This window comes from Conger conger, chromosome 14 (genome assembly GCF_963514075.1).
Source record: "Conger conger chromosome 14, fConCon1.1, whole genome shotgun sequence".
NCBI classification, from domain to species: domain Eukaryota; kingdom Metazoa; phylum Chordata; class Actinopteri; order Anguilliformes; family Congridae; genus Conger; species Conger conger.
In genome coordinates, this window is record NC_083773.1 from 42,062,225 (window position 1) to 42,088,531 (window position 26,307).

General features: G+C 43.7%; 32 non-coding genes across 32 annotated transcripts; all 32 read left to right on the forward strand.

The window, feature by feature from the left end:
• Positions 1-719: 719 nt before the first annotated feature.
• Positions 720-792, forward strand: trnar-ucg (transfer RNA arginine (anticodon UCG)). The gene has a single exon. It is a non-coding gene; the product is annotated as a tRNA-Arg (tRNA).
• A 289-nt stretch (positions 793-1,081) lies between these two features.
• Positions 1,082-1,154, forward strand: trnar-ucg (transfer RNA arginine (anticodon UCG)). Its single transcript has one exon. It is a non-coding gene; the product is annotated as a tRNA-Arg (tRNA).
• A 289-nt stretch (positions 1,155-1,443) lies between these two features.
• On the forward strand, positions 1,444-1,516 carry trnar-ucg (transfer RNA arginine (anticodon UCG)). Its single transcript has one exon. It is a non-coding gene; the product is annotated as a tRNA-Arg (tRNA).
• A 289-nt stretch (positions 1,517-1,805) lies between these two features.
• trnar-ucg (transfer RNA arginine (anticodon UCG)) lies at positions 1,806-1,878 on the forward strand. The gene has a single exon. It is a non-coding gene; the product is annotated as a tRNA-Arg (tRNA).
• Positions 1,879-2,529: 651 nt separating this feature from the next.
• trnar-ucg (transfer RNA arginine (anticodon UCG)) lies at positions 2,530-2,602 on the forward strand. The gene has a single exon. It is a non-coding gene; the product is annotated as a tRNA-Arg (tRNA).
• Positions 2,603-2,891: 289 nt separating this feature from the next.
• Positions 2,892-2,964, forward strand: trnar-ucg (transfer RNA arginine (anticodon UCG)). The gene has a single exon. It is a non-coding gene; the product is annotated as a tRNA-Arg (tRNA).
• A 289-nt stretch (positions 2,965-3,253) lies between these two features.
• Positions 3,254-3,326, forward strand: trnar-ucg (transfer RNA arginine (anticodon UCG)). Its single transcript has one exon. It is a non-coding gene; the product is annotated as a tRNA-Arg (tRNA).
• Positions 3,327-3,615: 289 nt separating this feature from the next.
• On the forward strand, positions 3,616-3,688 carry trnar-ucg (transfer RNA arginine (anticodon UCG)). Its single transcript has one exon. It is a non-coding gene; the product is annotated as a tRNA-Arg (tRNA).
• Positions 3,689-6,149: 2,461 nt separating this feature from the next.
• trnar-ucu (transfer RNA arginine (anticodon UCU)) lies at positions 6,150-6,222 on the forward strand. The gene has a single exon. It is a non-coding gene; the product is annotated as a tRNA-Arg (tRNA).
• A 289-nt stretch (positions 6,223-6,511) lies between these two features.
• trnar-ucg (transfer RNA arginine (anticodon UCG)) lies at positions 6,512-6,584 on the forward strand. Its single transcript has one exon. It is a non-coding gene; the product is annotated as a tRNA-Arg (tRNA).
• Positions 6,585-10,493: 3,909 nt separating this feature from the next.
• trnar-ucg (transfer RNA arginine (anticodon UCG)) lies at positions 10,494-10,566 on the forward strand. The gene has a single exon. It is a non-coding gene; the product is annotated as a tRNA-Arg (tRNA).
• Positions 10,567-11,217: 651 nt separating this feature from the next.
• On the forward strand, positions 11,218-11,290 carry trnar-ucu (transfer RNA arginine (anticodon UCU)). Its single transcript has one exon. It is a non-coding gene; the product is annotated as a tRNA-Arg (tRNA).
• Positions 11,291-11,579: 289 nt separating this feature from the next.
• Positions 11,580-11,652, forward strand: trnar-ucg (transfer RNA arginine (anticodon UCG)). The gene has a single exon. It is a non-coding gene; the product is annotated as a tRNA-Arg (tRNA).
• A 651-nt stretch (positions 11,653-12,303) lies between these two features.
• trnar-ucg (transfer RNA arginine (anticodon UCG)) lies at positions 12,304-12,376 on the forward strand. The gene has a single exon. It is a non-coding gene; the product is annotated as a tRNA-Arg (tRNA).
• Positions 12,377-13,027: 651 nt separating this feature from the next.
• trnar-ucg (transfer RNA arginine (anticodon UCG)) lies at positions 13,028-13,100 on the forward strand. The gene has a single exon. It is a non-coding gene; the product is annotated as a tRNA-Arg (tRNA).
• Positions 13,101-13,751: 651 nt separating this feature from the next.
• On the forward strand, positions 13,752-13,824 carry trnar-ucg (transfer RNA arginine (anticodon UCG)). The gene has a single exon. It is a non-coding gene; the product is annotated as a tRNA-Arg (tRNA).
• Positions 13,825-14,475: 651 nt separating this feature from the next.
• trnar-ucg (transfer RNA arginine (anticodon UCG)) lies at positions 14,476-14,548 on the forward strand. The gene has a single exon. It is a non-coding gene; the product is annotated as a tRNA-Arg (tRNA).
• Positions 14,549-16,297: 1,749 nt separating this feature from the next.
• On the forward strand, positions 16,298-16,370 carry trnar-ucg (transfer RNA arginine (anticodon UCG)). The gene has a single exon. It is a non-coding gene; the product is annotated as a tRNA-Arg (tRNA).
• Positions 16,371-16,659: 289 nt separating this feature from the next.
• On the forward strand, positions 16,660-16,732 carry trnar-ucg (transfer RNA arginine (anticodon UCG)). The gene has a single exon. It is a non-coding gene; the product is annotated as a tRNA-Arg (tRNA).
• Positions 16,733-17,020: 288 nt separating this feature from the next.
• Positions 17,021-17,093, forward strand: trnar-ucg (transfer RNA arginine (anticodon UCG)). Its single transcript has one exon. It is a non-coding gene; the product is annotated as a tRNA-Arg (tRNA).
• A 289-nt stretch (positions 17,094-17,382) lies between these two features.
• Positions 17,383-17,455, forward strand: trnar-ucg (transfer RNA arginine (anticodon UCG)). The gene has a single exon. It is a non-coding gene; the product is annotated as a tRNA-Arg (tRNA).
• Positions 17,456-18,105: 650 nt separating this feature from the next.
• On the forward strand, positions 18,106-18,178 carry trnar-ucg (transfer RNA arginine (anticodon UCG)). Its single transcript has one exon. It is a non-coding gene; the product is annotated as a tRNA-Arg (tRNA).
• Positions 18,179-18,467: 289 nt separating this feature from the next.
• trnar-ucg (transfer RNA arginine (anticodon UCG)) lies at positions 18,468-18,540 on the forward strand. The gene has a single exon. It is a non-coding gene; the product is annotated as a tRNA-Arg (tRNA).
• A 651-nt stretch (positions 18,541-19,191) lies between these two features.
• trnar-ucg (transfer RNA arginine (anticodon UCG)) lies at positions 19,192-19,264 on the forward strand. Its single transcript has one exon. It is a non-coding gene; the product is annotated as a tRNA-Arg (tRNA).
• A 650-nt stretch (positions 19,265-19,914) lies between these two features.
• Positions 19,915-19,987, forward strand: trnar-ucg (transfer RNA arginine (anticodon UCG)). Its single transcript has one exon. It is a non-coding gene; the product is annotated as a tRNA-Arg (tRNA).
• A 289-nt stretch (positions 19,988-20,276) lies between these two features.
• Positions 20,277-20,349, forward strand: trnar-ucg (transfer RNA arginine (anticodon UCG)). Its single transcript has one exon. It is a non-coding gene; the product is annotated as a tRNA-Arg (tRNA).
• A 651-nt stretch (positions 20,350-21,000) lies between these two features.
• Positions 21,001-21,073, forward strand: trnar-ucg (transfer RNA arginine (anticodon UCG)). The gene has a single exon. It is a non-coding gene; the product is annotated as a tRNA-Arg (tRNA).
• Positions 21,074-22,447: 1,374 nt separating this feature from the next.
• trnar-ucg (transfer RNA arginine (anticodon UCG)) lies at positions 22,448-22,520 on the forward strand. Its single transcript has one exon. It is a non-coding gene; the product is annotated as a tRNA-Arg (tRNA).
• A 1,736-nt stretch (positions 22,521-24,256) lies between these two features.
• On the forward strand, positions 24,257-24,329 carry trnar-ucg (transfer RNA arginine (anticodon UCG)). Its single transcript has one exon. It is a non-coding gene; the product is annotated as a tRNA-Arg (tRNA).
• Positions 24,330-24,980: 651 nt separating this feature from the next.
• On the forward strand, positions 24,981-25,053 carry trnar-ucg (transfer RNA arginine (anticodon UCG)). Its single transcript has one exon. It is a non-coding gene; the product is annotated as a tRNA-Arg (tRNA).
• Positions 25,054-25,342: 289 nt separating this feature from the next.
• Positions 25,343-25,415, forward strand: trnar-ucg (transfer RNA arginine (anticodon UCG)). Its single transcript has one exon. It is a non-coding gene; the product is annotated as a tRNA-Arg (tRNA).
• Positions 25,416-26,066: 651 nt separating this feature from the next.
• trnar-ucg (transfer RNA arginine (anticodon UCG)) lies at positions 26,067-26,139 on the forward strand. Its single transcript has one exon. It is a non-coding gene; the product is annotated as a tRNA-Arg (tRNA).
• The last annotated feature ends 168 nt before the right edge of the window (positions 26,140-26,307 follow it).

Below are 26,307 nucleotides of genomic sequence, written 5' to 3' on the forward strand. Positions count from 1 at the left end.
CGTGTACTAATGGATAAGGCGTCTGACTTCGGATCAGAAGATTGATGTTGCGAGTCCCTTCGTGGTCGTACAAAATCAGACTGTGCCATTTTCAGTTTGGAGCCATTAAAGAAACACAAATCATGTTCGCAATTGACAACATTGCAACGCTTTCCCGACGAGAACTTGAATGTGAATAGTGCCAGGATTCATTGTGCACGTGCTTTTCCCTTAGTAAGTGCCCATTATGCAGAAAGTAGCTTTTTGTTGCTTTCTCAGTGGATTTACCCATTATTTGTTGGCATTTTGATGCAAATCAGCAAAATTTAGAATGCATGTAACCTCACTCTCCCATCAATGAGGCAGCAAATGGGCCCTGACCGCGTGGCCTAATGGAAAAGGAGTCTGACTTCGGATCAGAAGATTGATGGTTTGAGTCCCTTCGTGGTCGTTGAAAAGCAGTCCTTGCCATTTTCAGTTGGGACCCATTGAAGAAACAACAATGATGTTCACAATTGACCACACTGCCACGCTTTCCCAACGAGAACTTGAATGGGAATAGTGCCAGGATTCAACGTGCCCATGTTATTGCCTGAATAAGCAACCAATTTGCAGAAAGTAACACTTTGTTGCTTTCCCAGTGGATTTACCCATTATTTGTTGGCATTTTGATGCAAATCAGCAAAATTTAGAATGCATGTAACCTCACTCTCCCATCAATGAGCCAGCAAATGGGCTCTGACCGCGTGGCCTAATGGATAAGGCGTCTGACTTCGAATCAGAAGATTGAGGGTTCGAGTCCCTTCGTGGTCGTGGAAAATCAGTCTTTGCCATTTTCAGTTGGGAGCCATTGAAGAAACAAGAATGAAGTTCACAATTGACCACACTGCCACGCTTTCCCAACGAGAACTTGAAAGGGAATAGTGCCAGGATTCAACGTGCCCATGTTATCGCCTGAATAAGCAACCAATTTGCAGAAAGTAACACTTTGTTGCTTTCCCAGTGGATTGACCCATTATTTGTTGGCATTTTGACGCAAATCAGCAAAATTTGGAATCCATGTGACCTCACTCTCCCATCATTGAGACAGCAAATGGGCCCTGACCGCGTGGCCGAATGGATAAGGCGTCTGACTTCGGATCAGAAGATTGAGGGTTCGAGTCCCTTCGTGGTCGTCGACAATTAGTCTTTGCCATTTTCAGTTGGGAGCCATTGAAGAAACAACAATTATGTTCACAATTGACCACATTGCCACGCTTTCCCGACGAGAACTTGAATGTGAATAGTGGCAGGATTCATTGTGCACATGCTTTTCCCTTAGTAAGTGCCCATTATGCAGAAAGTAGCTTTTTGTTGCTTTCTCAGTGGATTTACCCATTATTTTTTGGCATTTTGACGCAAATCAGCAAAATTTTGAATCCATGTGACCTCACTCTCCCATCAATGAGACAGCAAATGGGCCCTGACCGCGTGGCCTAATGGATAAGGCGTCTGACTTCGGATCAGAAGATTGAGGGTTCGAGTCCCTTCGTGGTCGTACAAAATCTGACTGTGCCATTTTCAGCTGGGAGCCATTAAAGAAACAGAAATCATGTTCGCTATTGACAACATAGCCACGCTTTCCCGACGAGAACTTGAATGTGAATAGTGCCAGGATTCGTTGTGCACATCCTTTTCCCTTAGTAATTGCCCATTATGCAGAAAGTAGCTTTTTGTTGCTTTCTCAGTGGATTTACCTATTATTTGTTGGCATTTTGACGCAAATCAGCAAAATTTAGAATCCATGTGACCTCACTCTCCCATCAACGAGACTGCAAACGGGCCCTGACCGCGTGGCCTAATGGATAAGGTGTCTGACTTCGAATCAGAAGATTGAGGGTTCGAGTCCCTTCGTGGTCGTAGAAAATCAGTCTTTGCCATTTTCAGTTGGGAGCCATTGAAGAAACAACAATGATGTTCACAATTGACCACACTGCCACGCTTTCCCAACGAGAACTTGAAAGGGAATAGTGCCAGGATTCAACGTGCCCATGTTATTGCCTGAATAAGCAACCAATTTGCAGAAAGTAACACTTTGTTGCTTTCCCAGTGGATTTACCCATTATTTGTTGGCATTTTGACGCAAATCAGCAAAATTTTGAATCCATGTAACCTCACTCTCCCATCAATGAGGCAGCAAATGGGCCCTGGCCGCGTGACCTAATGGATAAGGCGTCTGACTTCGGATCAGAAGATTGAGGGTTCGAGTACCTTCGTGGTCGTTGAAAATCAGTCTTTGCCATTTTCAGTTGGGACCCATTGAAGAAACAACAATGATGTTCACAATTGACCACATTGCCACGCTTTCCCAACGAGAACTTGAAAGGGAATAGTGCCAGGATTCAACGTGCCCATGTTATTGCCTGAATAAGCAACCAATTTGCAGAAAGTAACACTTTGTTGCTTTCCCAGTGGATTTACCCATTATTTGTTGGCATTTTGATGCAAATCAGCAAAATTTAGAATGCATGTAACCTCACTCTCCCATCAATGAGCCAGCAAATGGGCTCTGACCGCGTGGCCTAATGGATAAGGCGTCTGACTTCGAATCAGAAGATTGAGGGTTCGAGTCCCTTCGTGGTCGTGGAAAATCAGTCTTTGCCATTTTCAGTTGGGAGCCATTGAAGAAACAAGAATGAAGTTCACAATTGACCACACTGCCACGCTTTCCCAACGAGAACTTGAAAGGGAATAGTGCCAGGATTCAACGTGCCCATGTTATCGCCTGAATAAGCAACCAATTTGCAGAAAGTAACACTTTGTTGCTTTCCCAGTGGATTGACCCATTATTTGTTGGCATTTTGACGCAAATCAGCAAAATTTGGAATCCATGTGACCTCACTCTCCCATCATTGAGACAGCAAATGGGCCCTGACCGCGTGGCCGAATGGATAAGGCGTCTGACTTCGGATCAGAAGATTGAGGGTTCGAGTCCCTTCGTGGTCGTCGACAATTAGTCTTTGCCATTTTCAGTTGGGAGCCATTGAAGAAACAACAATTATGTTCACAATTGACCACATTGCCACGCTTTCCCGACGAGAACTTGAATGTGAATAGTGGCAGGATTCATTGTGCACATGCTTTTCCCTTAGTAAGTGCCCATTATGCAGAAAGTAGCTTTTTGTTGCTTTCTCAGTGGATTTACCCATTATTTTTTGGCATTTTGACGCAAATCAGCAAAATTTTGAATCCATGTGACCTCACTCTCCCATCAATGAGACAGCAAATGGGCCCTGACCGCGTGGCCTAATGGATAAGGCGTCTGACTTCGGATCAGAAGATTGAGGGTTCGAGTCCCTTCGTGGTCGTACAAAATCTGACTGTGCCATTTTCAGCTGGGAGCCATTAAAGAAACAGAAATCATGTTCGCTATTGACAACATAGCCACGCTTTCCCGACGAGAACTTGAATGTGAATAGTGCCAGGATTCGTTGTGCACATCCTTTTCCCTTAGTAATTGCCCATTATGCAGAAAGTAGCTTTTTGTTGCTTTCTCAGTGGATTTACCTATTATTTGTTGGCATTTTGACGCAAATCAGCAAAATTTAGAATCCATGTGACCTCACTCTCCCATCAACGAGACTGCAAACGGGCCCTGACCGCGTGGCCTAATGGATAAGGTGTCTGACTTCGAATCAGAAGATTGAGGGTTCGAGTCCCTTCGTGGTCGTAGAAAATCAGTCTTTGCCATTTTCAGTTGGGAGCCATTGAAGAAACAACAATGATGTTCACAATTGACCACACTGCCACGCTTTCCCAACGAGAACTTGAAAGGGAATAGTGCCAGGATTCAACGTGCCCATGTTATTGCCTGAATAAGCAACCAATTTGCAGAAAGTAACACTTTGTTGCTTTCCCAGTGGATTTACCCATTATTTGTTGGCATTTTGACGCAAATCAGCAAAATTTTGAATCCATGTAACCTCACTCTCCCATCAATGAGGCAGCAAATGGGCCCTGGCCGCGTGACCTAATGGATAAGGCGTCTGACTTCGGATCAGAAGATTGAGGGTTCGAGTACCTTCGTGGTCGTTGAAAATCAGTCTTTGCCATTTTCAGTTGGGACCCATTGAAGAAACAACAATGATGTTCACAATTGACCACACTGCCACGCTTTCCCAACGAGAACTTGAATGGGAATAGTGCCAGGATTCAACGTGCCCATGTTATTGCCTGAATAAGCAACCAATTTGCAGAAAGTTACACTTTGTTGCTTTCTCAGTGGATTTACCCATTATTTGTTGGCATTTTGATGCAAATCAGCAAAATTTAGAATACATGTAACCTCACTCTCCCATCAATGAGCCAGCAAATGGGCTCTGATCGCGTGGCCTAATGGATCAGGCGTCTGACTTCGAATCAAAAGATTGGGGCTTCGAGTCCCTTCGTGGTTGTAGAAAATCAGTCTTTGCCATTTTCAGTTGGGAGCCATTGAAGAAACAACAATGAAGTTCACAATTGACCACACTGCCACGCTTTCCCAACGAGAACTTGAAAGGGAATAGTGCCAGGATTCAACGTGCCCATGTTATTGCCTGAAAAAGCAAACAATTTGCAGAAAGTAACACTTTGTTGCTTTCCCAGTGGATTTACCCATTATTTGTTGGCATTTTGACGCAAATCAGCAAAATTTTGAATCCATGTAACCTCACTCTCCCATCAATGAGGCAGCAAATGGGCCCTGAACGCGTGACCTAATGGATAAGGCGTCTGACTTCGGATCAGAAGATTGATGTTGCGAGTCCCTTCGTGGTCGTACAAAATCTGACTGTGCCATTTTCAGCTGGGAGCCATTAAAGAAACACAAATCATGTTCGCAATTGACAACAATGCAAAGCTTTCCCGACGAGAACTTGAATGTGAATAGTGCCAGGATTCATTTTGCACATGCTTTTCCCTTAGTAAGTGCCCATTATGCAGAAAGTAGCTTTTTGTTGCTTTCTCAGTGGATTTACCCATTATTTGTTGGCATTTTGACGCAAATCAGCAAAATTTAGAATCCATGTGACCTCACTCTCCCATCAATGAGACACCGAATGGGCCCTGACCGCGTGGCCTAATGGATGAGGCGTCTGACTTCGGATCAGAAGATTGAGGGTTGGAGTCCTTTCGTGGTCGTAGACAATTAGTCTTTGCCATTTTCAGTTGGGAGCCATTGAAGAAACAACAATGATGTTCACAATTGACCACATTGCCACGCTTTCCCAACGAGAACTTGAATGGGAATAGTGCCAGGATTCAACGTGCCCATGTTATTGCCTGAATAAGCAACCAATTTGCAGAAAGTAACACTTTGTTGCTTTCCCAGTGGATTTACCCATTATTTGTTGGCATTTTGACGCAAATCAGCAAAATTTTGAATCCATGTAACCTCACTCTCCCATCAATGAAGCAGCAAATGGGCCCTGACCGCGTGGCCTAATGGAAAAGGAGTCTGACTTCGGATCAGAAGATTGATGGTTCGAGTCCCTTCGTGGTCGTTGAAAAGCAGTCCTTGCCATTTTCAGTTGGGAGCCATTGAAGAAACAACAATGATGTTCTCAATTGACCACATTGCCACGCTTTCCCAACGAGAACTTGAATGGGAATAGTGCCAGGATTCAACGTGCCCATTTTATTGCCTGAATAAGCAACCAATTTGCAGAAAGTAACACTTTGTTGCTTTCCCAGTGGATTTACCCATTATTTGTTGGCATTTTGACGCAACTCAGCATAATTTAGAAGATATCTAACCTCACCCTCCCAGCAATGAACCAACAAATGGGCCCTAACCACGTGTACTAATGGATAAGGCGTCAGACTTCGGATCAGAAGATTGATTATGCGAGTCCCTTCGTGGTCGTACAAAATCTGACTGTGCCATTTTCTGCTGGGAGCCATTAAAGAAACACAAATCATGTTCGCAATTGACAACATTGCAACGCTTTCCCGACGAGAACTTGAATGTGAATAGTGCCAGGATTCATTGTGCACATGCTTTTCCCTTAGTAAGAGCCCATTATGCAGAAAGTAGCTTTTTGTTGCTTTCTCAGTGGATTTACCAATTATTTGTTGGCATTTTGACGCAAATCAGCAAAATTTAGAATCCATGTGACCTCACTCTCCCATCAATGAGACCGCAAATAGGCCCTGACCGCGTGGCCTAATGGATAAGGTGTCTGACTTCTGATCAGAAGATTGAGGGTTCGCGTCCCTTCGTGGTCGTACAAAATCTGACTGTGCTGTTTTCAGCTGGGAGCCATTAAAGAAACAGAAATCATGTTCGCTATTGACAACATAGCCACGCTTTCCCGACGAGAACTTGAATGTGAATAGTGCCAGGATTCGTTGTGCACATCCTTTTCCCTTAGTAAGTGCCCATTATGCAGAAAGTAGCTTTTTGTTGCTTTCTCAGTGGATTTACCTATTATTTGTTGGCATTTTGACGCAAATCAGCAAAATTTAGAATCCATGTGACCTCACTCTCCCATCAACGAGACTGCAAATGGGCCCTGACCGCGTGGCCTAATGGATAAGGCGTCTGACTTCGAATCAGAAGATTGAGGGTTCGAGTCCCTTCGTGGTCGTAGAAAATCATTCTTTGCCATTTTCAGTTGGGAGCCATTGAAGAAACAACAATGATGTTCACAATTAACCACACTGCCACGCTTTCCCAACGAGAACTTGAAAGGGAATAGTGCCAGGATTCAACGTGCCCATGTTATTGCCTGAATAAGCAACCAATTTGCAGAAAGTAACACTTTGTTGCTTTCCCAGTGGATTTACCCATTATTTGTTGGCATTTTGACGCAAATCAGCAAAATTTTGAATCCATGTAACCTCACTCTCCCATCAATGAGGCAGCAAATGGGCCCTGACCGCGTGACCTAATGGATAAGGCGTCTGACTTCGGATCAGAAGATTGAGGGTTCGAGTACCTTCGTGGTCGTTGAAAATCAGTCTTTGCCATTTTCAGTTGGGACCCATTGAAGAAACAACAATGATGTTCACAATTGACCACACTGCCACGCTTTCCCAACGAGAACTTGAATGGGAATAGTGCCAGGATTCAACGTGCCCATGTTATTGCCTGAATAAGCAACCAATTTGCAGAAAGTTACACTTTGTTGCTTTCTCAGTGGATTTACCCATTATTTGTTGGCATTTTGATGCAAATCAGCAAAATTTAGAATACATGTAACCTCACTCTCCCATCAATGAGCCAGCAAATGGGCTCTGATCGCGTGGCCTAATGGATAAGGCGTCTGACTTCGAATCAAAAGATTGGGGCTTCGAGTCCCTTCGTGGTCGTAGAAAATCAGTCTTTGCCATTTTCAGTTGGGAGCCATTGAAGAAACAACAATGAAGTTCACAATTGACCACACTGCCACGCTTTCCCAACGAGAACTTGAAAGGGAATAGTGCCAGGATTCAACGTGCCCATGTTATTGCCTGAAAAAGCAAACAATTTGCAGAAAGTAACACTTTGTTGCTTTCCCAGTGGATTTACCCATTATTTGTTGGCATTTTGACGCCAATCAGCAAAATTTTGAATCCATGTAACCTCACTCTCCCATCAATGAGGCAGCAAATGGGCCCTGAACGCGTGACCTAATGGATAAGGCGTCTGACTTCGGATCAGAAGATTGATGTTGCGAGTCCCTTCGTGGTCGTACAAAATCTGACTGTGCCATTTTCAGCTGGGAGCCATTAAAGAAACACAAATCATGTTCGCAATTGACAACAATGCAAAGCTTTCCCGACGAGAACTTGAATGTGAATAGTGCCAGGATTCATTTTGCACATGCTTTTCCCTTAGTAAGTGCCCATTATGCAGAAAGTAGCTTTTTGTTGCTTTCTCAATGGATTTACCCATTATTTGTTGGCATTTTGACGCAAATCAGCAAAATTTAGAATCCATGTGACCTCACTCTCCCATCAATGAGACACCGAATGGGCCCTGACCGCGTGGCCTAATGGATAAGGCGTCTGACTTCGGATCAGAAGATTGAGGGTTGGAGTCCTTTCGTGGTCGTAGACAATTTGTCTTTGCCATTTTCAGTTGGGAGCCATTGAAGAAACAACAATGATGTTCACAATTGACCACATTGCCACGCTTTCCCAACGAGAACTTGAATGGGAATAGTGCCAGGATTCAACGTGCCCATGTTATTGGCTGAATAAGCAACCAATTTGCAGAAAGTAACACTTTGTTGCTTTCCCAGTGGATTTACCCATTATTTGTTGGCATTTTGACGCAAATCAGCAAAATTTTGAATCCATGTAACCTCACTCTCCCATCAATGAAGCAGCAAATGGGCCCTGACCGCGTGGCCTAATGGAAAAGGAGTCTGACTTCGGATCAGAAGATTGATGGTTCGAGTCCCTTCGTGGTCGTTGAAAAGCAGTCCTTGCCATTTTCAGTTGGGAGCCATTGAAGAAACAACAATGATGTTCGCAATTGACCACATTGCCACGCTTTCCCAATGAGAACTTGAATGGGAATAGTGCCAGGATTCAACGTGCCCATGTTATTGCCTGAATAAGCAACCAATTTGCAGAAAGTAACACTTTGTTGCTTTGCCAGTGGATTGACCCATTATTTGTTGGCATTTTGACGCAACTCAGCATAATTTAGAAGATATCTAACCTCACCCTCCCAGCAATGAACCAACAAATGGGCCCTAACCGCGTGTACTAATGGATAAGGCGTCAGACTTCGGATCAGAAGATTGATGTTGCGAGTCCCTTCGTGGTCGTACAAAATCTGACTGTGCCATTTTCAGCTGGGAGCCATTAAAGAAACACAAATCATGTTCGCAATTGACAACAATGCAAAGCTTTCCCGACGAGAACTTGAATGTGAATAGTGCCAGGATTCAACGTGCCCATGTTTTTGCCTGAATAAGCAACCAATTTGCAGAAAGTTACACTTTGTTGCTTTCTCAGTGGATTTACCCATTATTTGTTGGCATTTTGATGCAAATCAGCAAAATTTAGAATACATGTAACCTCACTCTCCCATCAATGAGGCAGCAAATGGGCCCTGAACGCGTGACCTAATGGATAAGGCGTCTGACTTCGGATCAGAAGATTGATGTTGCGAGTCCCTTCGTGGTCGTACAAAATCTGACTGTGCCATTTTCAGCTGGGAGCCATTAAAGAAACACAAATCATGTTCGCAATTGACAACAATGCAAAGCTTTCCCGACGAGAACTTGAATTTGAATAGTGCCAGGATTCATTTTGCACATGCTTTTCCCTTAGTAAGTGCCCATTATGCAGAAAGTAGCTTTTTGTTGCTTTCTCAGTGGATTTACCCATTATTTGTTGGCATTTTGACGCAAATCAGCAAAATTTAGAATCCATGTGACCTCACTCTCCCATCAATGAGACACCGAATGGGCCCTGACCGCGTGGCCTAATGGATAAGGCGTCTGACTTCAGATCAGAAGATTGAGGGTTGGAGTCCTTTCGTGGTCGTAGACAATTAGTCTTTGCCATTTTCAGTTGGGAGCCATTGAAGAAACAACAATGATGTTCACAATTGACCACATTGCCACGCTTTCCCAACGAGAACTTGAATGGGAATAGTGCCAGGATTCAACGTGCCCATGTTATTGGCTGAATAAGCAACCAATTTGCAGAAAGTAACACTTTGTTGCTTTCCCAGTGGATTTACCAATTATTTGTTGGCATTTTGACGCAAATCAGCAAAATTTTGAATCCATGTAACCTCACTCTCCCATCAATGAAGCAGCAAATGGGTCCTGACCGCGTGGCCTAATGGAAAAGGAGTCTGACTTCGGATCAGAAGATTGATGGTGCGAGTCCCTTCGTGGTCGTTGAAAAGCAGTCCTTGCCATTTTCAGTTGGGAGCCATTGAAGAAACAACAATGATGTTCGCAATTGACCACATTGCCACGCTTTCCCAACGAGAACTTGAATGGGAATAGTGCCAGGATTCAACGTGCCCATGTTATTGCCTGAATAAGCAACCAATTTGCAGAAAGTAACACTTTGTTGCTTTGCCAGTGGATTGACCCATTATTTGTTGGCATTTTGACGCAACTCAGCATAATTTAGAAGATATCTAACCTCACCCTCCCAGCAATGAACCAACAAATGGGCCCTAACCGCGTGTACTAATGGATAAGGCGTCAGACTTCGGATCAGAAGATTGATGTTGCGAGTCCCTTCGTGGTCGTACAAAATCTGACTGTGCCATTTTCAGCTGGGAGCCATTAAAGAAACACAAATCATGTTCGCAATTGACAACATTGCCACGCTTTCCCGACGAGAACTTGAATGTGAATAGTGCCAGGATTCGTTGTGCACATGCTTTTCCCTTAGTAAGTGCCCATTATGCAGAAAGTAGCTTTTTGTTGCTTTCTCAGTGGATTTACCCATTATTTGTTGGCATTTTGACGCAAATCAGCAAAATTTAGAATCCATGTGACCTCACTCTCCCATCAACGAGACAGCAAATGGGCCCTGACCGCGTGGCCTAATGGATAAGGCGTCTGACTTCGGATCAGAAGATTGAGGGTCCGAGTCCCTTCGTGGTCGTAGACAATTAGTCTTTGCCATTTTCAGTTGGGAGCCATTGAAGAAACAACAATGATGTTCACAATTGACAACATTGCTACGCTTTCCCAACGAGAACTTGAATGGGAATAGTGCCAGGATTCAACGTGCCCATTTTATTGCCTGAATAAGCAACCAATTTGCAGAAAGTAACACTTTGTTGCTTTCCCAGTGGATTTACCCATTATTTGTTGGCATTTTGACGCAACTCAGCATAATTTAGAAGATATCTAACCTCACCCTCCCAGCAATGAACCAACAAATGGGCCCTAACCACGTGTACTAATGGATAAGGCGTCAGACTTCGGATCAGAAGATTGATTATGCGAGTCCCTTCGTGGTCGTACAAAATCTGACTGTGCCATTTTCTGCTGGGAGCCATTAAAGAAACACAAATCATGTTCGCAATTGACAACATTGCAACGCTTTCCCGACGAGAACTTGAATGTGAATAGTGCCAGGATTCATTGTGCACATGCTTTTCCCTTAGTAAGAGCCCATTATGCAGAAAGTAGCTTTTTGTTGCTTTCTCAGTGGATTTACCCATTATTTGTTGGCATTTTGACGCAAATCAGCAAAATGTAGAATCCATGTGACCTCACTCTCCCATCAATGAGACCGCAAATAGGCCCTGACCGCGTGGCCTAATGGATAAGGCGTCTGACTTCTGATCAGAAGATTGAGGGTTCGCGTCCCTTCGTGGTCGTACAAAATCTGACTGTGCTGTTTTCTGCTGGGAGCCATTAAAGAAACACAAATCATGTTCGCAATTGACAACATTGCAACGCTTTCCCGACGAGTACTTGAATGTGAATAGTGCCAGGATTCATTGTGCACATGCTTTTCCCTTAGTAAGTGCCCATTATGCAGAAAGTAGCTTTTTGTTGCTTTCTCAGTGGATTTACCCATTATTTGTTGGCATTTTGACGCAAATCAGCAAAATTTAGAATCCATGTGACCTCACTCTCCCATCAATGAGACTGCAAATGGGCCCTGACCGCGTGGCCTAATGGATAAGGCGTCTGACTTCGGATCAGAAGATTGAGGGTTCGAGTCCCTTCGTGGTCGTACAAAATCCGACTGTGCCATTTTCAGCTGGGAGCCATTAAAGAAACACAAATCATGATCGCAATTGACGACATTGCAACGCTTTCCCGACGAGAACTTGAATTTGAATAGTGCCAGGATTCGTTGTGCACATGCTTTTCCCTGAGTAAGTGCCCATTATGCAGAAAGTAGCTTTTTGTTGCTTTCTCAGTGGATTTACCCATTATTTACCCATTATTTGACGCAACTCAGCATAATTTAGAAGATATCTAACCTCACCCTCCCAGCAATGAACCAACAAATGGGCCCTAACCACGTGTACTAATGGATAAGGCGTCAGACTTCGGATCAGAATATTGATGTTGCGAGTCCCTTCGTGGTCGTACAAAATCTGACTGTGCCATTTTCTGCTGGGAGCCATAAAAGAAACACAAATCATGTTCGCAATTGACAACATTGCAACGCTTTCCCGACGAGAACTTGAATGTGAATAGTGCCAGGATTCATTGTGCACATGCTTTTCCCTTAGTAACTGCCCATTATGCAGAAAGTAGCTTTTTGTTGCTTTCTCAGTGGATTTACCCATTATTTGTTGGCATTTTGACGCAAATCAGCAAAATGTAGAATCCATGTGACCTCACTCTCCCATCAATGAGACAGAAAATGGGCCCTGACCGCGTGGCCTAATGGATAAGGCGTCTGACTTCGGATCAGAAGATTGAGGGTTCGAGTCCCTTCGTGGTTGTAGACAAGTAGTCTTTGCCATTTTCAGTTGGTAGCCATTGAAGAAACAACAATGATGTTCACAATTGACCACATTGCCACGCTTTCCCAACGAGAACTTGAATGGGAATAGTGCCAGGATTCAACGTGCCCATGTTATTGCCTGAATAAGCAACCAATTTGCAGAAAGTAACACTTTGTTGCTTTCCCAGTGGATTTACCCATTATTTGTTGGCATTTTGACGCAACTCAGCATAATTTAGAAGATATCTAACCTCACCCTCCCAGCAATGAACCAACAAATGGGCCCTAACCGCGTGTACTAATGGAGAAGGCGTCTGACTTCGGATCAGAAGATTGATGTTGCGAGTCCCTTCGTGGTCGTACAAAATCTGACTGTGCCATTTTCAGCTGGGAGCCATTAAAGAAACACAAATCATGTTCGCAATTGACAACATTGCCACGCTTTCCCGACGAGAACTTGAATGTGAATAGTGCCAGGATTCGTTGTGCACATGCTTTTCCCTTAGTAAGTGCCCATTATGCAGAAAGTAGCTTTTTGTTGTTTTCTCAGTGGATTTACCCATTATTTGTTGGCATTTTGACGCAAATCAGCAAAATTTTGAATCCATGTAACCTCACTCTCCCATCAATGAGACAGCAAATGGGCCCTGACCGCGTTGCCTAATGGATAAGGCGTCTGACTTCGGATCAGAAGACTGAGGGTTCGAGTCCCTTCGTGGTCGTACAAAATCAGTCTTTGCCATTTTCAGTTGGGAGCCATGGAAGAAACAACAATGATGTTCACAATTGACCACATTGCCACGATTTCCCAACGAGAACTTGAATGGGAATAGTGCCAGGATACAACGTGCCCATGTTATTGCCTGAATAAGCAACCAATTTGCAGAAAGTAACACTTTGTTGCTTTCCCAGTGTATTTACCCATTATTTGTTGGGATTTTGACGCAATTCAGCATGATTTAGAAGATATCTAACCTCACCCTCCCAGCAATGAACCAACAAATGGGCCCTAACCGCGTGGAGTAATGGACAAGGCGTCTGACTTCAGATCAGAAGATTGATGTTGCGAGTCCCTTCGTGGTCGTACAAAATCTGACTGTGCCATTTTCTGCTGGGAGCCATAAAAGAAACACAAATCATGTTCGCAATTGACAACATTGCAACGCTTTCCCGACGAGAACTTGAATGTGAATAGTGCCAGGATTCATTGTGCACATGCTTTTCCCTTAGTAAGTGCCCATTATGCAGAAAGTAGCTTTTTGTTGCTTTCTCAGTGGATTTACCCATTATTTGTTGGCATTTTGACGCAAATCAGCAAAATGTAGAATCCATGTGACCTCACTCTCCCATCAATGAGACAGAAAATGGGCCCTGACCGCGTGGCCTAATGGATAAGGCGTCTGACTTCGGATCAGAAGATTGAGGGTTCGAGTCCCTTCGTGGTTGTAGACAAGTAGTCTTTGCCATTTTCAGTTGGTAGCCATTGAAGAAAAAACAATGATGTTCACAATTGACCACATTGCCACGCTTTCCCAACGAGAACTTGAATGGGAATAGTGCCAGGATTCAACGTGCCCATGTTATTGCCTGAATAAGCAACCAATTTGCAGAAAGTAACACTTTGTTGCTTTCCCAGTGGATTTACCCATTATTTGTTGGGATTTTGACGCAATTCAGCATGATTTAGAAGATATCTAACCTCACCCTCCCAGCAATGAACCAACAAATGGGCCCTAACCGCGTGGAGTAATGGACAAGGCGTCTGACTTCAGATCAGAAGATTGATGTTGCGAGTCCCTTCGTGGTCGTACAAAATCAGTCTTTGCCATTTTCAGTTGGGAGCCATTGAAGAAACAACAATGATGTTCACAATTGACCACATTGCCACGCTTTCCCAACGAGAACTTGAATGTGAATAGTGCCAGGATTCAATGTGCACATGCTTTTCCCTTAGTAAGTGCCCATTATGCAGAAAGTAGCCTTTTGTTGCTTTCTCAGTGGATTTATCCATTATTTGTTGGCATTTTGACGCAAATCAGCAAAATTTTGAATCCATGTAACCTCATTCTCCCATCAATGAGACAGCAACTGGGCCCTGACCGTGTGGCCTAATGGATAAGGCGTCTGACTTCGGATCAGAAGATTGAGGGTTCGAGTCCCTTCGTGGTCGTACAAAATCAGTCTTTGCCATTTTCAGTTGGGAGCCATGGAAGAAACAACAATGATGTTCACAATTGACCACGTTGCCACGATTTCCCAACGAGAACTTGAATGGGAATAGTGCCAGGATTCAACGTGCCCATGTTATTGCCTGAATAAGCAACCAATTTGCAGAAAGTAATACTTTGTTGCTTTCCCAGTGTATTTACCCATTATTTGTTGGGATTTTGACGCAATTCAGCATGATTTAGAAGATATCTAACCTCACCCTCCCAGCAATGAACCAACAAATGGGCCCTAACCGCGTGGAGTAATGGATAAGGCGTCTGACTTCAGATCAGAAGATTGATGTTGCGAGTCCCTTCGTGGTCGTACAAAATCAGTCTTTGCCATTTTCAGTTGGGAGCCATGGAAGAAACAACAATGATGTTCACAATTGACCACGTTGCCACGATTTCCCAACGAGAACTTGAATGGGAATAGTGCCAGGATTCAACGTGCCCATGTTATTGCCTGAATAAGCAACCAATTTGCAGAAAGTAATACTTTGTTGCTTTCCCAGTGTATTTACCCATTATTTGTTGGCATTTTGACGCAAATCAGAAATATTTTGTATCCATGTAACCTCACTCTCCCATCAATGAGACAGCAAATGGGCCCTGACCGCGTGGCCTCAAGGATAAGGCGTCTGACTTCGGATCAGACGATTGAGGGTTCGAGTCCCTTCGTGGTCGTACAAAATCAGTCTTTGCCATTTTCAGTTGGGAGCCATTGAAGAAACAACAATGATGTTCACAATTGACCACATTGCCACGCTTTCCCAACGAGAACTTGAATGTGAATAGTGCCAGGATTCATTGTGCACATGCTTTTCCCTTAGTAAGTGCCCATTATGCAGAAAGTAGCCTTTTGTTGCTTTCTCAGTGGATTTACCCATTATTTGTTGGCATTTTGACGCAAATCAGCAAAATTTTGAATCCATGTAACCTCACTCTCCCATCAATGAGACAGCAAATGGGCCCTGACCGCGTGGCCTAATGGATAAGGCGTCTGACTTCGGATCAGAAGATTGATGTTGCGAGTCCCTTCGTGGTCGTACAAAATCAGTCTTTGCCATTTTCAGTTGGGAGCCATTGAAGAAACAACAATGATGTTCACAATTGACCACATTGCCACGATTTCCCAACGAGAACTTGAATGGGAATTGTGCCAGGATTAAACGCGCCCATGTTATTGCCTGAATAAGCAACCAATTTGCAGAAAGTAACACTTTGTTGCTTTCCCAGTGTATTTACCCATTATTTGTTGGGATTTTGACGCAATTCAGCATGATTTAGAAGATATCTAACCTCACCCTCCCAGCAATGAACCAACAAATGGGCCCTAACCGCGTGGAGTAATGGATAAGGCGTCTGACTTCAGATCAGAAGATTGATGTTGCGAGTCCCTTCGTGGAGTCCCTTCGTGGTCGTACAAAATCAGTCTTTGCCATTTTCCGTTGGGAGCCATTGAAGAAACAACAATGATGTTCACAATTGACCACATTGCCACGCTTTCCCAGGAGAACTTGAATGTGAATAGTGCCAGGATTCATTGTGCACATGCTTTTCCCTTAGTAAGTGCCCATTATGCAGAAAGTAGCCTTTTGTTGCTTTCTCAGTGGATTTACCCATTATTTGTTGGCATTTTGACGCAAATCAGCAAAATTTTGAATCCATGTAACCTCACTCTCCCATCAATGAGGCAGCAAATGGTTCCTGACCGCGTGGCCTAATGGATAAGGCGTCTGACTTCGGATCAGAAGATTGAGGGTTCGAGTCCCTTCGTGGTCGTACAAAATCTGTCTTTGCCATCTTCAGTTGGGAGCCATCGAAGAAACAACAATGATGTTCACAATTGACCACATTGCCACGATTTCCCAACGAGAACTTGAATGGGAATAGTGCCAGGATACAACGTGCCCATGTTATTGCCTGAATAAGCAACCAATTTGCAGAAAGTAGCCTTTTGTTGCTTTCTCAGTGGATTTACCCATTATTTGTTGGCATTTTGACGCAAATCAGCAAAATTTTGAATCCATGTAACCTCACTCTCCCATCAATGAGGCAGCAAATGGTTCCTGACCGCGTGGCCTAATGGATAAGGCGTCTGACTTCGGATCAGAAGATTGAGGGTTCGAGTCCCTTCGTGGTCGTACAAAATCAGTCTTTGCCATTTTCAGTTGGGAGCCATTGAAGAAACAACAATGATGTTCACAATTGACCACATTGCCACGCTTTCCCAACGAGAACTTGAATGTGAATAGTGCCAGGATTCATTGTGCACATGCTTTTCCCTTAGTAAGTGCCCATTATGCAGAAAGTAACCTTTTGTTGCTTTCTCAGTGGATTTATCCATTATTTGTTGGCATTTTGACGCAAATCAGCAAAATTTTGAATCCATGTAACCTCGTCTCCCATCAATGAGACAGCAAATGGGCCCTGACCGCGTGGCCTAATGGATAAAGCGTCTGACTTCGGATCAGAAGATTGAGGGTTCGAGTCCCTTCGTGGTCGTACAAAATCAGTCTTTGCCATTTTCAGTTGGGAGCCATGGAAGAAACAACAATGATGTTCACAATTGACCACATTGCCACGCTTTCCCAACGAGAAATTGAATGTGAATAGTGCCAGGATTCAGTGTGCACATGCTTTTCCCTTAGTAAGTGCCCATTATGCAGAAAGTAACACTTTGTTGCTTTCTCAGTGGATTTACCCATTATTTGTTGGCATTTTGACGCAAATCAGCAAAATTTTGAATCCATGTAACCTCACTCTCCCATCAATGAGACAGCAACTGGGCCCTGACCGCGTGGCCTAATGGATAAGGCGTCTGACTTCGGATCAGAAGATTGAGGGTTCGAGTCCCTTCGTGGTCGTACAAAATCGGTCTTTGCCATTTTCAGTGTGGAGCCATGGAAGAAACAACAATGATGTTCACAATTGACCACCTTGCCACGATTTCCCAACGAGAACTTGAATGGGAATAGTGCCAGGATTCAACGTGCCCATGTTATTGCCTGAATAAGCAACCAATTTGCAGAAAGTAATACTTTGTTGCTTTCCCAGTGTATTTACCCATTATTTGTTGGGATTTTGACGCAATTCAGCATGATTTAGAAGATATCTAACCTCACCCTCCCAGCAATGAACCAACAAATGGGCCCTAACCGCGTGGAGTAATGGACAAGGCGTCTGACTTCAGATCAGAAGATTGATGTTGCGAGTCCCTTCGTGGTCGTACAAAATCAGTCTTTGCCATTTTCAGTTGGGAGCCATTGAAGAAACAACAATGATGTTCACAATTGACCACATTGCCACGCTTTCCCAACGAGAACTTGAATGTGAATAGTGCCAGGATTCAATGTGCACATGCTTTTCCCTTAGGAAGTGCCCATTATGCAGAAAGTAGCCTTTTGTTGCTTTCTCAGTGGATTTATCCATTATTTGTTGGCATTTTGACGCAAATCAGCAAAATTTTGAATCCATGTAACCTCGTCTCCCATCAATGAGACTGCAAATGGGCCCTGACCGCGTGGCCTAATGGATAAGGCGTCTGACTTCGGATCAGAAGATTGAGGGTTCGAGTCCCTTCGTGGTCGTACAAAATCAGTCTTTGCCATTTTCAGTTGGGAGCCATGGAAGAAACAACAATGATGTTCACAATTGACCACATTGCCACGCTTTCCCAATGAGAAATTGAATGTGAATAGTGCCAGGATTCAGTGTGCACATGCTTTTCCCTTAGTAAGTGCCCATTATGCAGAAAGTAACACTTTGTTGCTTTCTCAGTGGATTTACCCATTATTTGTTGGCATTTTGACGCAAATCAGCAAAATTTTGAATCCATGTAACCTCACTCTCCCATCAATGAGACAGCAACTGGGCCCTGACCGCGTGGCCTAATGGATAAGGCGTCTGACTTCGGATCAGAAGATTGAGGGTTCGAGTCCCTTCGTGGTCGTACAAAATCGGTCTTTGCCATTTTCAGTGTGGAGCCATGGAAGAAACAACAATGATGTTCACATTTGACCACCTTGCCACGATTTCCCAACGAGAACTTGAATGGGAATAGTGCCAGGATTCAACGTGCCCATGTTATTGCCTGAATAAGCAACCAATTTGCAGAAAGTAACACTTTGTTGCTTTCCCAGTGTATTTACCCATTATTTGTTGGGATTTTGACGCAATTCAGCATGATTTAGAAGATATCTAACCTCACCCTCCCAGCAATGAACCAACAAATGGGCCCTAACCGCGTGGAGTAATGGATAAGGCGTCTGACTTCAGATCAGAAGATTGATGTTGCGAGTCCCTTCGTGGTCGTACAAAATCAGTCTTTGCCATTTTCAGTTGGGAGCCATTGAAGAAACAACAATGATGTTCACAATTGACCACATTGCCACGCTTTCCCAACGAGAACTTGAATGTGAATAGTGCCAGGATTCATTGTGCACATGCTTTTCCCTTAGTAAGTGCCCATTATGCAGAAAGTAGCCTTTTGTTGCTTTCTCAGTGGATTTACCCATTATTTGTTGGCATTTTGACGCAAATCAGCAAAATTTTGAATCCATGTAACCTCACTCTCCCATCAACGAGACAGCAAATGGGCCCTGACCGCGTGGCCTAATGGATAAGGCGTCTGACTTCGGATCAGAAGATTGAGGGTTAGAGTCCCTTCGTGGTCGTACAAAATCAGTCTTTGCCATTTTCAGTTGGGAGCCATCGAAGAAACAACAATGATGTTCACAATTGACCACATTGCCACGATTTCCCAACGAGAACTTGAATGGGAATTGTGCCAGGATTAAACGGGCCCATGTTATTGCCTGAATAAGCAACCAATTTGCAGAAAGTAACACTTTGTTGCTTTCCCAGTGTATTTAACCATTATTTGTTGGGATTTTGATGCAATTCAGCATGATTTAGAAGATATCTAACCTCACCCTCCCAGCAATGAACCAACAAATGGGCCCTAACCGCGTGGAGTAATGGATAAGGCGTCTGACTTCAGATCAGAAGATTGATGTTGCGAGTCCCTTCGTGGTCGTACAAAATCAGTCTTTGCCATTTTCAGTTGGGAGCCATTGAAGAAACAACAATGATGTTCACAATTGACCACATTGCGACGCTTTCCCAGGAGAACTTGAATGTGAATAGTGCCAGGATTCATTGTGCACATGCATTTCCCTTAGTAAGTGCCCATTATGCAGAAAGTAGCCTTTTGTTGCTTTCTCAGTGGATTTACCCATTATTTGTTGGCATTTTGACGCAAATCAGCAAAATTTTGAATCCATGTAACCTCACTCTCCCATCAATGAGGCAGCAAATGGTTCCTGACCGCGTGGCCTAATGGATAAGGCGTCTGACTTCGGATCAGAAGATTGAGGGTTCGAGTCCCTTCGTGGTCGTACAAGATCAGTCTTTGCCATTTTCAGTTGGGAGCCATTGAAGAAACAACAATGATGTTCACAATTGACCACATTGCCACGCTTTCCCAACGAGAACTTGAATGTGAATAGTGCCAGGATTCATTGTGCACATGCTTTAACCTCAGTAAGTGCCCATTATGCAGAAAGTAGCTTTTTGTTGCTTTCTCAGTGGATTTACCCATTATTTGTTGGCATTTTGACGCAAATCAGCAAAATTTAGAATCCATGTAACCTCACTCTCCCATCAATGAGACAGCAAATGGGCCCTGACCGCGTGGCCTAATGGATAAGGCGTCTGACTTCGGATCAGAAGATTGAGGGTTCGAGTCCCTTCGTGGTCGTACAAAATCAGTCTTTGCCATTTTCAGTTGGGAGCCATCGAAGAAACAACAATGATGTTCACAATTGACCACATTGCCACGATTTCCCAACGAGAACTTGAAGGGGAATAGTGCCAGGATTCAACGCGCCCATGTTATTGCCTGAATAAGCAACCAATTTGCAGAAAGTAACACTTTGTTGCTTTCCCAGTGTATTTACCCATTATTTGTTGGGATTTTGACGCAATTCAGCATGATTTAGAAGATATCTAACCTCACCCTCCCAGCAATGAACCAACAAATGGGCCCTAACCGCGTGGAGTAATGGATAAGGCGTCTGACTTCAGATCAGAAGATTGATGTTGCGAGTCCCTTCGTGGTCGTACAAAATCAGTCTTTGCCATTTTCAGTTGGGAGCCATTGAAGAAACAACAATGATGTTCACAATTGACCACATTGCCACGCTTTCCCAACGAGAACTTGAATGTGAATAGTGCCAGGATTCATTGTGCACATGCTTTAACCTCAGTAAGTGCCCATTATGCAGAAAGTAGCCTTTTGTTGCTTTCTCAGTGGATTTACCCATTATTTGTTGGCATTTTGACGCAAATCAGCAAAATTTTGAATCCATGTAACCTCAGTCTCCCATCAATGAGACAGCAAACGGGCCCTGACCGCGTGGCCTAATGGATAAGGCGTCTGACTTCGGATCAGAAGATTGAGGGTTCGAGTCCCTTCGTGGTCGTACAAAATCAGTCTTTGCCATTTTCAGTTGGGAGCCATCGAAGAAACAACAATGATGTTCACAATTGACCACATTGCCACGCTTTCCCAACGAGAACTTGAATGGGAATAGTGCCAGGATTCAACGTGCCCATGTTATTGCCTGAATAAGCAACCAATTTGCAGAAAGTAACACTTTGTTGATTTCCCAGTGTATTTACCCATTATTTGTTGGGATTTTGACGCAATTCAGCATGATTTTGAAGATATCTAACCTCACCCTCCCAGCAATGAACCAACAAATGGGCCCTAACCACCTGGAGTAATGGATAAGGCGTCTGACTTCGGATCAGAAGATTGATGTTGCGAGTCCCTTCGTGGTCGTACAAAATCAGTCTTTGCCATTTTCAGTTGGGAGCCATTGAAGAAACAACAATGATGTTCACAATTGACCACATTGCCACGCTTTCCCAACGAGAACTTGAATGTGAATAGTGCCAGGATTCATTGTGCACATGCTTTTCCCTTAGTAAGTGCCCATTATGCAGAAAGTAGCCTTTTGTTGCTTTCTCAGTGGATTTACCCATTATTTGTTGGCATTTTGACGCAAATCAGCAAAATTTTGAATCCATGTAACCTCACTCTCCCATCAATGAGACAGCAAATGGGCCCTGACCGTGTGGCCTAATGGATAAGGCGTCTGACTTCGGTTCAGAAGATTGAGGTTTCTAGTCCCTTCGTGGTCGTACAAAATCAGTCTTTGCCATTTTCAGTTGGGAGCCATCGAAGAAACAACAATGATGTTCACAATTGACCACATTGCCACGATTTCCCAACGAGAACTTGAATGGGAATAGTTCCAGGATTCAACGTGCCCATGTTATTGCCTGAATAAGCAACCAATTTGCAGAAAGTAACACTTTGTTGCTTTCCCAGTGTATTTACCCATTATTTGTTGGGATTTTGACGCAATTCAGCATGATTTAGAAGATATCTAACCTCACCCTCCCAGCAATGAACCAACAAATGGGCCCTAACCACCTGGAGTAATGGATAAGGCGTCTGACTTCGGATCAGAAGATTGATGTTGCGAGTCCCTTCGTGGTCGTACAAAATCAGTCTTTGCCATTTTCAGTTGGGAGACATTGAAGAAACAACAATGATGTTCACAATTGACCACATTGCCACGCTTTCCCAACGAGAAATTGAATGTTAATAGTGCCAGGATTCATTGTGCACATGCTTTTCCCTTAGTAAGTGCCCATATGCAGAAAGTAGCCTTTTGTTGCTTTCTCAGTGGATTTACCCATTATTTGTTGGCATTTTGACGCAAATCAGCAAAATTTTGAATCCATGTAACCTCACTCTCCCATCAATGAGACAGCAAATGGGCCCTGACCGCGTGGCCTAATGGATAAGGCGTCTGACTTCGAATCTGAAGATTGAGGGTTCGAGTCCCTTCGTGGTCGTACAAAATCAGTCTTTGCCATTTTCAGTTGGGAGCCATCGAAGAAACAACAATGATGTTCACAATTGACCACATTGCCACGATTTCCCAACGAGAACTTGAATGGGAATAGTGCCAGGATTCAACGTGCCCATGTTATTGCCTGAATAAGCAACCAATTTGCAGAAAGTAACACTTTGTTGCTTTCCCAGTGTATTTACCCATTATTTGTTGGGATTTTGATGCAATTCAGCATGATTTAGAAGATATCTAACCTCACCCTCCCAGCAATGAACCAACAAATGGGCCCTAACCGCGTGGAGTAATGGATAAGGCGTCTGACTTCAGATCAGAAGATTGATGTTGCGAGTCCCTTCGTGGTCGTACAAAATCAGTCTTTGCCATTTTCAGTTGGGAGCCATTGAAGAAACAACAATGATGTTCACAATTGACCACATTGCCACGATTTCCCAACGAGAACTTGAATGGGAATAGTGCCAGGATTCAACGTGCCCATGTTATTGCCTGAATAAGCAACCAATTTGCAGAAAGTAACACTTTGTTGCTTTCCCAGTGTATTTACCCATTATTTGTTGGGATTTTGACGCAATTCAGCATGATTTAGAAGATATCTAACCTCACCGTCCCAGCAATGAACCAACAAATGGGCCCTAACCGCGTGGAGTAATGGATAAGGCGTCTGACTTCAGATCAGAAGATTGATGTTGCGAGTCCCTTCGTGGTCGTACAAAATCAGTCTTTGCCATTTTCAGTTGGGAGCCATTGAAGAAACAACAATGATGTTCACAATTGACCACATTGCCACGATTTCCCAACGAGAACTTGAATGGGAATAGTGCCAGGATTCAACGTGCCCATGTTATTGCCTGAATAAGCAACCAATTTGCAGAAAGTAACACTTTGTTGCTTTCCCAGTGTATTTACCCATTATTTGTTGGGATTTTGATGCAATTCAGCATGATTTAGAAGATATCTAACCTCACCGTCCCAGCAATGAACCAACAAATGGGCCCTAACCGCGTGGAGTAATGGATAAGGCGTCTGACTTCAGATCAGAAGATTGATGTTGCGAGTCCCTTCGTGGTCGTACAAAATCAGTCTTTGCCATTTTCAGTTGGGAGCCATCGAAGAAACAACAATGATGTTCACAATTGACCACATTGCCACGATTTCCCAACGAGAACTTGAATGGGAATAGTGCCAGGATTCAACGTGCCCATGTTATTGCCTGAATAAGCAACCAATTTGCAGAAAGTAACACTTTGTTGCTTTCCCAGTGTATTTACCCATTATTTGTTGGGATTTTGATGCAATTCAGCATGATTTAGAAGATATCTAACCTCACCCTCCCAGCAATGAACCAACAAATGGGCCCTAACCGCGTGGAGTAATGGATAAGGCGTCTGACTTCAGATCAGAAGATTGATGTTGCGAGTCCCTTCGTGGTCGTACAAAATCAGTCTTTGCCATTTTCAGTTGGGAGCCATTGAAGAAACAACAATGATGTTCACAATTGACCACATTGCCACGCTTTCCCAACGAGAAATTGAATGTGAATAGTGCCAGGATTCATTGTGCACATGCTTTTCCCTTAGTAAGTGCCCATATGCAGAAAGTAGCCTTTTGTTGCTTTCTCAGTGGATTTACCCATTATTTGTTGGCATTTTGACGCAAATCAGCAAAATTTTGAATCCATGTAACCTCACTCTCCCATCAATGAGACAGCAAATGGGCCCTGACCGCGTGGCCTAATGGATAAGGCGTCTGACTTCGAATCAGAAGATTGAGGGTTCGAGTCCCTTCGTGGTTGTACAAAATCAGTCTTTGCCATTTTCAGTTGGGAGCCATCGAAGAAACAACAATGATGTTCACAATTGACCACATTGCCACGATTTCCCAACGAGAACTTGAATGGGAATAGTGCCAGGATTCAACGTGCCCATGTTATTGCCTGAATAAGCAACCAATTTGCAGAAAGTAACACTTTGTTGCTTTCCCAGTGTATTTACCCATTATTTGTTGGGATTTTGACGCAATTCAGCATGATTTAGAAGATATCTAACCTCACCCTCCCAGCAATGAACCAACAAATGGGCCCTAACCGCGTGGAGTAATGGATAAGGCGTCTAACTTCAGATCAGAAGATTGATGTTGCGAGTCCCTTCGTGGTCGTACAAAATCAGTCTTTGCCATTTTCAGTTAGGAGCCATTGAAGAAACAACAATGATGTTCACAATTGACCACATTGCCACGCTTTCCCAACGAGAACTTGAATGTGAATTGTGCCAGGATTCATTGTGCACATGCTTTTCCCTTAGTAAGTGCCCATTATGCAGAAAGTAGCCTTTTGTTGCTTTCTCAGTGGATTTACCCATTATTTGTTGGCATTTTGACGCAAATCAGCAAAATTTTGAATCCATGTAACCTCACTCTCCCATCAATGAGACAGCCAACGGGCCCTGACCGCGTAGCCTAATGGATAAGGCGTCTGACTTCGGATCAGAAGATTGAGGGTTCGAGTCCCTTCGTGGTCGTACAAAATCAGTCTTTGCCATTTTCAGTTGGGAACCATTGAAGAAACAACAATGATGTTCACAATTGACCACATTGCCACGCTTTCCCAACGAGAACTTGAATGTGAATAGTGCCAGGATTCATTGTGCACATGCTTTAACCTCAGTAAGTGCCCATTATGCAGAAAGTAGCCTTTTGTTGCTTTCTCAGTGGATTTACCCATTATTTGTTGGCATTTTGACGCAAATCAGCAAAATTTTGAATCCATGTAACCTCAGTCTCCCATCAATGAGACAGCAAATGGGCCCTGACCGCGTGGCCTAATGGATAAGGCGTCTGACTTCGGATCAGAAGATTGAGGGTTCGAGTCCCTTCGTGGTCGTACAAAATCAGTCTTTGCCATTTTCAGTTGGGAGCCATCGAAGAAACAACAATGATGTTCACAATTGACCACATTGCCACGATTTCCCAACGAGAACTTGAATGGGAATAGTGCCAGGATTCAACGCGCCCATGTTATTGCCTGAATAAGCAACCAATTTGCAGAAAGTAACACTTTGTTGCTTTCCCAGTGTATTTACCCATTATTTGTTGGGATTTTGACGCAATTCAGCATGATTTAGAAGATATCTAACCTCACCCTCCCAGCAATGAACCAACAAATGGGCCCTAACCGCGTGGAGTAATGGATAAGGCGTCTGACTTCAGATCAGAAGATTGATGTTGCGAGTCCCTTCGTGGTCGTACAAAATCAGTCTTTGCCATTTTCAGTTGGGAGCCATTGAAGAAACAACAATGATGTTCACAATTGACCACATTGCCACGCTTTCCCAACGAGAACTTGAATGTGAAGAGTGCCAGGATTCATTGTGCACATGCTTTAACCTCAGTAAGTGCCCATTATGCAGAAAGTAGCCTTTTGTTGCTTTCTCAGTGGATTTACCCATTATTTGTTGGCATTTTGACGCAAATCAGCAAAATTTTGAATCCATGTAACCTCAGTCTCCCATCAATGAGACAGCAAATGGGCCCTGACCGCGTGGCCTAATGGATAAGGCGTCTGACTTCGGATCAGAAGATTGAGGGTTCGAGTCCCTTCGTGGTCGTACAAAATCAGTCTTTGCCATTTTCAGTTGGGAGACATTGAAGAAACAACAATGATGTTCACAATTGACCACATTGCCACGCTTTCCCAACGAGAAATTGAATGTGAATAGTGCCAGGATTCATTGTGCACATGCTTTTCCCTTAGTAAGTGCCCATATGCAGAAAGT